This window comes from Heliangelus exortis, chromosome 9 (assembly GCF_036169615.1).
Source record: "Heliangelus exortis chromosome 9, bHelExo1.hap1, whole genome shotgun sequence".
NCBI lineage: Eukaryota > Metazoa > Chordata > Aves > Apodiformes > Trochilidae > Heliangelus > Heliangelus exortis.
This window is the reverse complement of record NC_092430.1, coordinates 14674611-14688071: the sequence shown is the minus strand read 5'-3', so window position 1 is coordinate 14688071 and position 13461 is coordinate 14674611. Positions and strand designations below refer to the sequence as shown.

Below are 13461 nucleotides of genomic sequence, written 5' to 3'. Positions count from 1 at the left end.
ACAAAAGCTTTTCTTTTTAAAACAAAAGATGTTCTCTTGTGTTGCTTGAAACCCTGGCACTAGGGCAATTAAGAAAGTGAAACTGGCTGCAAACTAAAGCAGAATGGACATGTTTCATAGATCTTCATTGCCCCAGCAGAAAGAAATGTAAACAAGGCATAAACTACAGCAGCCAGAGGACAGATAAGCTGAAGGGCAACACTGGCACAAGAACAAATGGGTAGAAACTGGCCAAGAATAAATTTAGACTAAAAATTAGACATGGTTTCTAGTGATCAGAGAAGTAAGACACTTCCAATAGGACCAGTGGGCTCCATGAATATATGGTGTGACACAGCCCATAATGACAAGAGCCAGGAGACTGTGCTCTCATCTGTAGCACCAATACTTTTGGTCTTTAAAAGGATGGGGAGACATCTAATGCACACTCAGACATTTTTTTAATGATCACTGTCCCTTTAACCTTTGCTAATTGCTCTATCTTAAAATACATCTATCCTAATGGCCTTGCTCATTTAATTGGTGAATTAAAGTAAGCAACAGCAATTATCAAGTGTTCTCATTTAACAATGTTGTTAAATAAAATGGGAGAAAATAAGATCCCATAAAATGCAAATGGACTTCTGTAAGTGTTATTAGGGATGCAATGACAGGATGGCATTCAGTCCAGTGTTTATGTTGTTACTATCACTCAGACATCAGTTCCAAAGCTTATACAATTAGAAAGCTATTCCTGCAGATCTTTGCTATTGATTGGTGCAGTCTGCAGAAGCACTGCTTTGTACAAACTCATTCCAGGATAGGGAAGCTGTTAGCTCACGTGTGGGGTCCCCTGGCCAGCTGGTACTTGCCCAACACTTAGGGGATACTCAGTATCATCTGGCAGGGTGGGAACTAGATTCTGTTGGCAGGCTGTGTTGGGAAGAGACATCCCCTCAGCTCTTCATTCCAGTTGATCTGCCCTGATCAGGATTTCTGGTCTCCCAACTTAGCTACTACTTAGCCTATTTAAAACTTACATTTATACCTGCAATTTCTGTACTGAACTGCTGCATTTCCAGTTAATGTTTAAAAGTGAATTGCTGCTGCATAATGTAAAGCAGAACAACAAATATACATTAGCTACATATCATAATCAGATAATTACCAACCAAGATATCCTTACGCATGTTCAACCTCTTATAGGATGTAATAGGACACTATCAAAATAGAGTTTGCATTACAATGACATTTTTGGCTTCTAGCACTTTGGCTTTTATTGTAATAAATTCTAATTTTCTGATTTTTATCTACTCCTCCCCCTTTGCTCCTAGTGGCACAGAAATTATGATTATGCCAGCTTTAAAACTAGACTGCCTGTTTTTAAAGCAGTCTTTCTGCCTGATTCACAAGCACAGCACTGAAACATTTGAGACCCAAATATTGCATATCTTCCTCACTGCCAAAAGCAAAGCACTGCATTGACAGGCTTCACTTCAACTCCCACCAGCCCACAGAGTGACCACCTCCTCACCACGTACCTCCCTCCCCACACTTCAGATTCCTGCTGCCCATAAAACGAGGGTGATGATTATGCTTTCACGAGCCTTTTCCACAGGAACGCTTGCAAAGACACTTTGCAGGTGGGTCAGAAGGATTTCAGGGTGGAATTTTTCAAACAGTACAGGCAAAGGGTGTTGATAGAAGAGCCCCCACTCCCTCTATGCTCGCACTGATAGAGCTGTTGGGATGGGCCCCCTGTTTCTGAAAGGTCTGACGTGCTCTTCAGCTGACACCTCTCACAGAGTCCCCCTGGCATCCAGCTCAGCTCCTCTCCAACATGAGCTGTGACAATGTTGTACCATAAGGCCATAGAATCATAGAATTGGCTGGGTTGGAAGAGACCTCTGAGATCATCAAGTCCAAGCCTTGATCCACTACCGCCGTGGTTACCAGACCATGGCACTGAATGCCACATCCAGTCTCTTTTTAAATATCTCCAGGGACAGAGAATCCACCACTTCCCTGGACAGCCCATTCCAATGTCTGATCACCCTCTCCGTAAAGAAATTCTTTCTAATATCCAACCTAAACCTCCCCTAGCACAACTTGAGACCATGCCCTCTTGTCTTGCTGATAGTTGCCTGGGAAAAGAGACCGATCCCCACCTGGCTACAACCTCCTTCCAGGTAGTTGGAGAGAGTGATGAGATCTCCCCTGAGCCTCCTCTTCTCCAGGCTGAACAGTCCCAGCTCCCTCAGCCTCACCTCATGGGACTTGTGCTGGAGTCCCTTCACCAGCCCAGTTGCCCTCCTTTGGACCTGCTCCAGCACCTCAATCTCCTTCCTGAACTGAGGAGCCCAGAACAGGACACAGGACTCAAGGTGTGGCCTCACCAGCACTGAGTACAGGGGAAGAATCCTTTCCCTGGACCTGCTGGCTACGCTGTTCCTGATACAGGCCAGGATGCCATTGGCCTTCTTGGCCACCTGAGCACACTGCTGGCTCATGTTCAGCTTCCTGTCAATCCAGACTCCCAGGTCCCTTTCTGCCTGGCTGCTCTCCAGCCACTCTGTCCCCAGCCTGTAGCGCTGCATGGGGTTGTTGTGGCCAAAGTGCAGGACCCGGTACTTGGCCGTGTTGAACCTCATCCCGTTGGAATCAGCCCAACTCTCCAGTCTGTCCAGGTCCCTCTGCAGAGCCCTCCTGTCTTCCAGCTGATCGACACTCCCCCCCAGCTTAGTGTCATCTGCAAATTTGCTGATGATGGACTCAATCCCCTCATCTAAATCATCTATAAAGATATTAAACAGAACTGGGCCCAACACTGATCCCTGGGGGACACCACTAGTGACCGGCTGCCAACTGGATGCAGCACCGTTCAGCACCACTCTCTGGGCCTGGCCCTCCAGCCAGTTCCTAACCCAGCACAGAATGCCCTTGTCCAAGCTGTGGGCTGACAGCTTTTTCAGGAGAATGCTGTGGGAGACGGTGTCAAAAGCCTTGCTGAAGTCCAGGTAGACCACATCCACAGCCTTCCCCTCATCCACCAGGCAGGTCACCTGATCATAAAAGGAGATCAGGGATGTCAGACAGGACCTGCCCTTCCTAAACCTGTGCTGGCTGGGTCTAATGCCTTGTCCATCCTGTAGGTGCTGTGTGATTGCCCCCAGGATGAGCTGCTCCATAACCTTTCCAGGCACTAGGTCAGGCTGACAGGCCTGTAGTTTCCTGGGTCCTCCTTCTGGCCCTTTTTGTGGATTGGCGTAATATTCACCAACTTCCAATCATCTGGGGTGTCCCCGGTGAGCCAGGACTGTTGGTAGATGATAGAGAGAGGCTTGGTGAGCTCTTCTGCCAGCTCCCTCATCACCCTTGGGTGGATCCCATCTGGTCCCATAGACTTGTGGGAATCCAAGCAGCTCAGTAGGTCACTGACTCTTTCCTTCTGGATTACAGGGCAGCTGTTCAGATTCTTGTTTCTTTCTACAAACTCCAGAAGCCAGCTGTCCTCAGGACAACCTGTCTTACTGTTGAAAACTGAGGCAAAGAAGGTGTTAAATACCTCAGGCTTTTCTTCATCTTTGATAACTATATTCCTGCCCATGTCCAGTAGAGAATGGAGGCTTTCCCTGCCCCTCCTTTTGCTACTGACGTATCTGTAGAAGGACTTTTTGTTATCCTTCACAGAGGTGGCGAGATTCAGTTCAAGTTGGGCCTTTATCTCTCTAATTTTCTTTCTACACAACCTAACTATATTCCTAAATTCTTCTTGAGTAGTTAGCCCTTTTTTCCATAATCAGTAGGCTCTCTTCTGTACCCTAATTTCTTTCAAAGTCTCCCTGTTCAGCCAGACCGGTCGTCTTCCCCACTGGCTCGCCTTTCAGCACACTGGGACTGCCTACTCCTGTGCTTTCAAAACTTGCTTCTTGAAGTACGTCCATCCCTCCTGGACCCCTTTGTTTTCAAGGGCTGTTTCCCAGGGTACACTCTGAATCAGTCTTCTGAATAGGCCAAAATCTGCCCTCCAGAAGTCCAACGTAGAGGTTTTATTGACGGCCCTCCTTGTATCCCTGAGTATTGAAAACTCTATTATTTCGTGATCATTGTGTCCCAGATGTCCACTAACCACCGCATCTCCCACCAGCCCCTCTCTGTTTGTGAACAGGAGGTCTAGCGGGGCTCTATCCCTGGTAGGCTCATTTACCAGCTGGAGCAGGAAATTATCCTCTATACACTCTATGAATTTCCTAGACTGCCTCCTCTCTGCTGTGTGGAGTTCCCAGCAGATGTCCGGCAGTTTAAAATCACCCACGAGAACAAGGGCTGACAATTTTGAAACATCCACCAGCTGCTTGTAGAATAATTCATCACCCTCATCATCCTGATTGGGTGGTCTGTAACAGACTCCCACCAGGATATCAGCCTTGTTGGCCTTCCCCCTGATTCTGATCCATAGGCACTCAACCTTATCGTTACTGACTTCAACTTCTACAGTGTCAAGAGACACTCTAACATATAGAGCTACTCCTCCAGCTCTCCTACCCTGCCTGTCCCTTCTGAAGAGCCTGTAGCCACCCATGGCAGCACTCCAGTCATGGGAGTCATCCCACCACGTTTCCGTGATAGCGACTACATCATAGCTTTCCTGCTGCACGATGGCTTCCAGCTCCTCCTGTTTGTTGCCCATGCTGCATGCATTGGTGTACATGCACTTCAGCTGGGCTGCTGATTTGGCTCTTAACTTGGGCTGTCCACCCCTGGGCTCCTTTCTGGAGAGCCCGGTTTCGACCCCATCCCCCTTCAAGCCTAGTTTAAAGCACTCCTTATCAGCCCCGCCAACTTATAGGCTAGAGTCCTTTTGCCCTTGCTAGATAGATGATCTGGTTTGAAGAGACTAGGTTTGATAAAATTTGGCCCGTGGTCAAAAAACCCAAAGTTCCGCCGGTGGCACCAATCCTTTAGCCACCTATTGATATGATAGGTTTTCCTACTCCTCTCCTCATTCATCTCTGCTACTGCAGGAATTGAGGCGAACACCACCTGTGCTCCTGACCCATCAACTAAACGACCCAGTGCCTTGAAATCCTTTTTAATTGTCTTAGTACTTCTTCCATTAATGCCATCACTGCCAGCCTGGACTACCAACAGTGGATAATAATCAGAGGGCCGAATTAGCTGGGGGAGTCTCTTACTAATATTCCTCACCCGGGCCCCAGGAAGGCAGCAGACCTCCCTGTGGGATGGGTCCGGTCGACATACAGGGCCCTCAGTTCCCCTCAGAAGGGAGTCACCAACTACAACCACCCTTCTTTTTTTTTTTGTAGCTGTAGTTGTAACCCACCTGGTAGACAGGGGGCGAATGGGAGACCTTCCAGACAGATCTTCCTCTTGTCTGTCCTCTGCCTGATTCTCTGAGTCCAGGGCCTCATATCTGTTCTCTAAGGGCACCTGGGGAGATGGGGGGGGGTTGGGAGGGGATTCTTCTGCCTCTTCAAGGGACCTGTTTCCATTTCCCTCCCATCCACCTGGTTTGCTCCAACTGCCTGATGGAAGGAGGGGCAGGGCTTCACTGTCTCCTTCTGGACTTCTTTTGTGTTAGAAAGCGTGTGACTTCACCAGTCAATTTCCCTTTCACTGTCCCTAGTACTTCTTAGCCTCTCCACCTCCTCCTTGAGCTTTGCCACCAGGCATAGCAAGTCATTCACCTGCTCGCATCGCACACAGACCCCACTCACACTGTCCTCTGGTGCTAACACGAGGCTCAGACACTCTACACAGCCAGAGGCCTGAACAGTTAAGTCCCTCTTACTGTCCCTCTTCAGGGGTTCCGTCTGTGTGGACACACCAGGCGTCTTAACAGCACCAGGTTTTGCTTTTTTGGAGACCATTCCTCCTTCAAGAGAGCTGGGACATGGCTGTGCCCCTCCTGCTTGCCCTGCCTGCATGAACTCCCTCGCTAACTGCCGTACCAGGTTCCTCTTTATCTGCTCCTGTTCACCGCGCTCTGGGTCACTTGCGCTCCTCGCAGCCTTTTCCCTCCCTCTCCTCAGTGCTGGGTGCCTCCCCCTTATCTGCTGATCGGCCTCGCCTCAGACCACCAGCACAAGGGTGTGCCATGCCTCGCAGCCCTTTCATTCCCTCTCAGCAGTGCTGGGTGCTGCCCCCTTATCAGCTTATTGTTGTCGCCTCAGACCACCAGCAAAAAACCAAACCAAACCAAACCAAACAAACAAAAACTGGAGCAAGCTTCGGGTCCAACTCACAGACCCAAAAATCCATTTAATATAAAGTCCTCTCATCCAGGACGTATCAGATATTAGACTGATAAGAACAGATACTACACTTGATCTTTGTCAAAAGGCCAAGAAGTGATAAGGAGAGGACTTGGTGCTGCTGCTGCAGAGCAGCCCCAGCCCCACCAGCCACACTTCACCCTCTCACTGATTCTTCCAGTGTATTTACAGCCTGCAAGTCTACAGACTTTTGCAAATATAGAGGTTAGAGAAAGCCTAGTGTTTTCTTTTTCCATAAAGAATAGCCTGAAGTTGTTATTTAACTGAGATTGGAAGGGGCTCAGTTACTATTTTTAGAATGAAGGTGGGCAGTTCCAGGGGAAGAGGATCCATGGACTGACACGCACAGAGGAGAAAGCAAGGTGAACTGACCACAACAGCACTCCTGCCAAAAGTGTCCAAAAACACAGGAAGAAATGAGGAAAAATACAAGTCTGAATTTCTTTTCACGAACATCCAACACTGTTCCCCTGGGGCTGACCATGTACCACATACCTCCACATCAAGAGACATGACAACAACTCTTTGACTTGTCATCAGACCAGCCCTGTGCACTGGAAGTGCTGCAAGAGATATTGAGCGTTCATGGTCAAACCCACACAGATTTAAGAAAATTAAAATAAAAATCACTGTCTATTTACATCAGTCCAGCTTTGTGCATGAACGCTTTGAATGCATATAGGAAGGAGAGCACGACTGATTTTTACCTTAAACTATGCCCTTTTTGAAATATCCCTCCCCCGTCCTTTCTTTAGTTTCACCATTCTTAACGCCTGCAAGCGCTTCCAAAAAATGCTCCAGTTATCAAACAGCATGTATAAACACTATGTAAAAAAGCCACCGAACACACAGGCCAGGCGAGGGAGGACGACATAGGGAAGCAGAGGAAGGTGGGCGGCTGCGGAGCGGCAGCGCCGCCCAGTGGCCACCGCGGCCCGAAGAGCATCCCGGCTGGAGGAGCGACCCGCTCCCATCCTCCCCACACCCCGAGTCAAAGGAAAACAACAAACGGGAGGATAGGGGAATAAAATAATAAAGAGAAAAGGGGAAAATAGTAAAAGGGGAAAGAAAAAAACAGAAGAGGGAGAAAGAAGGAAAGCCCCCACGAACGCCTAAATGGTAAATGCAGAAAAAGGTATTTTACAACAGCTTGGGAAGACGTCATTCATTTACACTGTGATTTCCATACACCAGCACCCCTGCAAGCCAAGCTGGGAGCCTGAAAGCAACTACCTTTGGAGCAATATCCTCACACTGACGCTGTCCCTGGCACCCCTCTGCTGTTCATTTGTTCTGCAGCAAGGAGCTGGGTCTCATGCTGGCAGCAAAGCTGCCCCTGAAAATTTTACCAGGGGCCAGGACATGTTGTAGAGTTAGCTGGAGAAAAATGGGGCTACTGGCAGCCAGGAAATGTGCTCAAGAGGAGCAAGGGAAATGAGGCGCCCACTGCGGGCCCACAGGGTCACCCCGCTTCCCGTAGGCATGACCTGCAGCCCCGCTTTGCTGTGTGAAGCAGATTAGCACCTTCAAATAGCTCAGGTCAAACTTGCCGCTTTCTTTTGAACAAAACCGTGAAACGATGAAAAAACTTGAAAAATTCCCACGCCCTGGAAATCAGTGAAAGGAGAGGGATGTTCAACACCTTCAAAGGCGGGGGCTGCGACCTTTTGCTGGGGAAGCCAAGGCCATTGCCTGAGCAAGACATTCTCTCGCACCCCGCAGAAATGCAGGGGGACCGAGGAACCCAAGAACCTGCAGCCATCCCCGCGGGTCTCTCTGCGACAGCACTGCCACCTGGCGCCCACAGGGACACAGACACCACGCCCTCCCCCGCCCAGCTCACCCATCGGACGGATCAGCAGCAGCTCAGCAACCACTTCTCTGCAACCCAGCAACCCACCAGTAACCCATCACCTGCAGCCCAGCAACACATATGCAGCCTCCACTTAGACCTTGACCAGGCGAACCCATCTGTCCCAGGCCATTTTTTTCAAGGCAAGAGTTTCTCAAGCTCTTCTTCCTGCCCAGGGCCGCCACTTGCTCCTGATGAAGTTTTACAGCTTTGCACTACTCCTAGTAGGGATTTTTCCATCATCTAATAAAGCAGCTCTTGACAGCTCTGAGAGAAGCACAGGTGCCCCATGCTGCAGGTGACAGGTCAATAAAACAAACTGTCTTATCATCTCCACATTTAAAAAAAGAAATCGGCCTGTGGTTTGATCAGAACATTTGGTAGATTTGTGCCCCTTAACAGGCTAGCTTAAAAAACCAAAACCAAACCAAACAAAAAAAAAAACCCAAAAAACCAACCAAACAAAAAAAACCCACAAAAAAACTTGAAAAGAACTGAAAGCAAGGAAAAATGTTTTTTCTCTGCAAGTGCTTGCCTATCTTTTTATTCAGGGTGTTTCATTGGAAGTATTTTGAACAAGTTAGAAACAGTTTCTTTGTTGGAGTTTTGAGCTAAATATTTCAAATCTCATTCTTTGCCTCCAAACTTTTTGGCATTGCCCCAAACCCTGGATACACTGTTCTCCCAACACTGAGTTAAACTGCTTCTCCCTTTTGCAGCCCTTTTGTTCTACACCCTGTAAGTCCGAGTGCAAATTCTAAGCTAGAATGGCTTCATGATAAATGCAAAGCTCTATAACTTACCCTAGAAATGCCTGCTCACCTCCACAGATCTTGATCTGCTTTCCAGACTCTAGAAAACTGGATATGCACCAAGGTCACCCTCACTCCCAGATGAAAACACAACCAGCAACAGGGAGGAACAAATCACAGGTTTAACAGCACAGAGCAACATCCTGCAAGCAATATCCCAGAGAGACAGGTCAGGGGCCAGTACAGCAAAGGGAGACAGGGATTTCTGAGCAAGCTCTGGGCAGCCAAGTCAGATGCCAATCAGAGCCTTAATACAGACATCATTAACCATCCTGACCTTGTTTTAAATCTAAGCAGAGATCATTTGGGTTTCCATGCTCTTTTCTATCCCTGAAGAGGTATGAAACAGTTTCTTACAGCTTCTGTCCTCCTGCTTGGTCCTGGTTGCTGCAAGCCAGGACTAGGAAACAGGAGGCAGCTGCCCAAGTCTGGACCTGTGGCTGTTTCACACACAAAATTGACAACAGGGGCAGCTTTTGCCCCTTTACCATCCATGTTAGTCATCCTATACAAATGGCCAGAGCTAGGAAGCTTAGATGCTGCATTTAGCTGTCTGAATATATGTCTAGCAAAATATGGTGAGGGCCCCTGGGTATAATGCTAAGCAGCAAAGGGCACCACCCACAGAGATGTACTACCACATCAGCTCCAGATGTTAAAACCTGCAGGGTAATGTAGATGCACAGAACACAAACCAAAACACTAGCTAACTAGCTTGGCCCTACCTTTATTCCTTTTAAATTTGTCTAACGGAAGGTTTTGAAAGTCCCTGCTTGGTCTTTTATTCATAGCTATTTGTTTATGTTGCCTTGAGCAGTTCTTGCTTTGCCAGTCATGCAAGCCTAACATTTGTAATTTGTCCTATAAAATAGGAAATTAACGTAGGAGAGAGGCTGCACACAGCTTTCCACCGCAGCATTAATGTCAAGCACTATATTCTATTTTAATGGAATAAAATGGGTTTGTGCTGTACTGGCTAGTTGCTTGCCTAGGAAAAGGAAATTTCCACAGTCCTTTTGGTCCCACACCCAGACTCCACAGCAAGAACTGAAAACAGATCACAGCGGCAAATATTTTAAGATTTTTTTTTTTCTTTTTTTTTTCAGGAAACATCTATTCAATATTTGTTCTGCATAAGATCTTTAAAATTTGCAGAAAATTAACAGAAAAAAGTCACAAATCATCATAGAATCACAGAATGCAGATGTCCTAAAATACAGATATCCCTATCTCCAGAGAAATGTGTTAGGTGGGTATTACAGAACAAGCACTGCAGAGCTGGGGTTTAAATTAACTTAGGCTGTAAAAAGCAGATGCTTTACTAATAGTTGCTCTCTGACTAGCAAATATATTAGAAAATGAGAATATAGCAGTTACTCAGATCTCTGGCCTATTTAAATAAATGTTGGAGGTTACCTTGCCCAACAAAACCATTCTGATAGAGCCCATTATTTCTAACGCACCACTGCTTTCTCTCCTGGGTACTGTTTTCCTTCCCAGTATACCCTGTTTATACAATTAGGTATTTCCTCCTACCGTGGGACACAGCCTTTGCAGTGTCATTGATCACAGAAAATAATAAGCATACTCAGGATGCTGCGAAGTCTCAGTGGGCCAACACTCTTCACAATTTTTCCAGTGGATTTTGTTTTGAACAAGGTACAAGAAGAGCCAGAACAGCCTCCTGTAACTGCAGCACAGTCCTGGGCACAGCACAGGTATAAGACTAACTCTCTTTGGAATAAAATGACTCTGGAAGACCACAGCTAGTGCTCTACCTTGTTAGCTACATGCTAGGGGAAGAAACTAGGGGTTCTATAAGTGCTGAGTAATTACAAAGACTTGCCAACCAATGCCTGCTACACTAACGTGAACAGAAATATGTGCAGCCACTTTTTGCTCGAGCAGGACTAGGGCTCAGGCACACAATGCAGCCACTTTTAGAGCAAAGGGAGCGCAGATCCGGAGAGTTGCTCCAGACTTCCCAAGGGGCCACCAGGAGCAGGCCAAGCCCCCTCACATTTCTCATGCTGTCGAGTCTGGCACACACAGGCACAGTGGCAGTGACAGCCCCAGCACACAGCTCAGCATAGCCTGGTATCATCCTCTGCAGCTGGGCCATGGACAGGACACAGGCCAGCCTGCTCCTTCAGGTACCAACCACAGGGGTATCGTTATCACATCCTTTAATACAAACTGGCTGGGGGCTTCCTTCTCCTCCTCCCACCTTACAGCACCAGAGCTGGTGGTATCTGTCTCATGGGAGGCAAAAAGTGTGTGCAGTAAATCCCTGGTTCTGTGTATCTGCATAGATGGAAAAACATGGGTCCAGGACAGCTCTGCTTTTACAGCACAGCAACCCAAGTGGGCTCCTGGGGTCCCCAAGGGTTCTTTCTTGCTGTCATTGCCTCTGTGAGCTCATGACAGGCTGGAAGGGGGCTCCAGCCCTTCACCTGCCCCTTGGGAAGTGGGGCACTGGCCTGGCAGGAGCTGCCAGCCCCCAGGCTCTGAGGCAGCTCTGAGCCACTATGCCAGCATGGACCAGGCCCACATCTCAATGCGAAGCCCATCTCCTCATGGTCCCTCAGGCACATTCTTACAGCCAGTGAGAACTCAAAACTACTCTTAGTGAATAATTAATTGTTATCGTCCTGAATCATCTTTAATGAATGAAAAGGCTGGGAACCTGCTGGGCACAGGAACACGGCTCCATGGTTGAGGCACAGATGTGCATTTCTGCAGGTGTCCCCTAAAAATACCCTAGTGAGAGATGCTGGGGCTGCAGGTTGAAAAATTCCTTATCTCCTCTTGGGACCCAGAAGCCTGCAAATGCTGCTGGAGAAGCATTCATTTCCACTGAAGATGTCACATGCATCACAAACCAGGCACAGAAAATACATTTCCCTGTGGAAAAAGCATTCCTGTGACGGCTTCAGAGAGAACAGCGGAGAGAAAGAAACCAGACAGGGCTCGGCAAATACATTAAAGGACTTCTGTCTAAGCACAGTTATTTGGAGCTCCCCAGTGCACATGCATATTTTCAGGCTGTGCCTCCCACCCCCCTCCCCGCCCAGGGAGCTGGGGTTCTGGGCTGCCTGCCAGCTATGATAGCTGCACCGGTTCTGCAAAACAGGGTTAATCTGTCCCTGCTGCCGTGCCACCGAGGTGCCTGCCGCAGGGTGCATGGCCCATTTATCCCTGCCAGGGCTGCCTCAGCGCTGCCAGCTCCACCAGGGATTTGGTCGCTGATGGAGAGACTTAATTTGAGGAGGGGTTCTTGTCCCCAGGACACAAGAACAAATCCGCACAGCTTTTTCATAGGGGGGAGTGTTTAAAGAGGCACGACAAGTTGTTGTTTTTTTTTTTTTTGCATCTGGAGAAGCCAAACTAATTGGTTTAAGTAGAAAAATGTGCTCTTACGAGCTCACCTTCCCCTTCCCAGTGTTTGGCTTTGTAGGTGACACCAGCAGCACCCTCCCCAGCCCCATCAGCTCTAGGGGCAGAGGGCAAATCCACCCTAGCTCCTTGAAGGCCTGCGGCCAAGCAGCCACAGGGAGGCATCAGAGGGATGCTCTAGCTCTTCATTAAAACAGAAGGCAAGAAAGGCCTCGGGCACAATTCCCTTAATGAAGCTGGCGGCCCTGCATGCTAACAGCACCTGATGTGTGAGGTCTGAAGCGCAGCTGCACAAACACAACCACCAGCGCTTGCACACCCCTTAAAAGCCTAAGTGCCCGGCCATGCAAATACCTGTCTGAAAGGAGCAAAGATTTCCGAGCTGCAGAGAAGGCAGAGTTTGCCTCTTATTTAAGCATATGTTTGTGGAAAGCATTTGTGCCCTGCAAAGCCCCAGCCGTTCCCTGCTTCTGCAGAAAGCAGCTCCATTTGCCAGCACCTGTCTGACGGCTGGGTAAGGATGTGGGTGACATTGGCTCTAATGCCCACAGGAGGCTTGAGGGGTGCTGGCAGCCACAGCACAGACAAAAACCAGCATGTGGCTGGTTTTGCACCGGGTGCTTTTATTTTTCTGTTGTGGTTCTGTTTTGTTTGGGTTTGGTTTTTTTTTCCTCAGTCTTTAGAAAACACCAGTGATATGCAGGTGACGAAAAAATGGAAAATAGAGACAAAAAGTGCAGAGTATATTTTGAAGAGCAGACAGAGAAGAATGCATGCTGCCCAGCATGCAGCTTTGGGAGTCAGAATTTTGTTTGTGTCACACAAAGCCGCGGGTCAGGCTGGCAAGCACAAGCAGCAATGTAGCATATGGCAAGGAGCATTTTAAAGCCGCAGCTGCTCCCACCCTGATCAGACCCAGTCTGCAGCCGGGAGGTGTGGAGGCTGCTCCGGTGCGGGCTGGGTGAGCCCTCGGCAGGGTTCGATCAGTCCTGCTTCGCTGCAGGATTTTTTGCTTTGTTATGGAAACGTACCAGGACACATTCAAATTCAGTCAAGTCCTGACGGGCCATTCTTCGCAGCCGGCTTGATGGGCTCATCCCTTTCCACAGGGATTCACATCAGCTAT

At 48.3% G+C, this 13461-nt stretch overlaps 1 protein-coding gene and 1 non-coding gene across 5 annotated transcripts in view; both read right to left on the bottom strand.

Annotated features, from left to right (window-relative positions):
* Positions 1 to 13461, bottom strand: part of FGF12 (fibroblast growth factor 12) — a 230517-nt gene that overhangs the window by 108675 nt on the left and 108381 nt on the right. Inside the window, exon 1 of one of the 4 annotated variants that reach the window (XM_071752290.1) lies at positions 8931 to 8952. The exons of the other annotated variants lie outside the window; for them this stretch is intronic. The gene's annotated coding sequence lies outside the window, so the exon portion shown is untranslated. Of the gene's footprint in view, positions 1 to 8930; positions 8953 to 13461 lie in introns of those variants that run through there. 4 annotated transcript variants of the gene reach the window in all.
* On the bottom strand, positions 6159 to 6355 carry LOC139800180 (U2 spliceosomal RNA). The gene has a single exon (XR_011727621.1). It is a non-coding gene; the product is annotated as a U2 spliceosomal RNA (small nuclear RNA).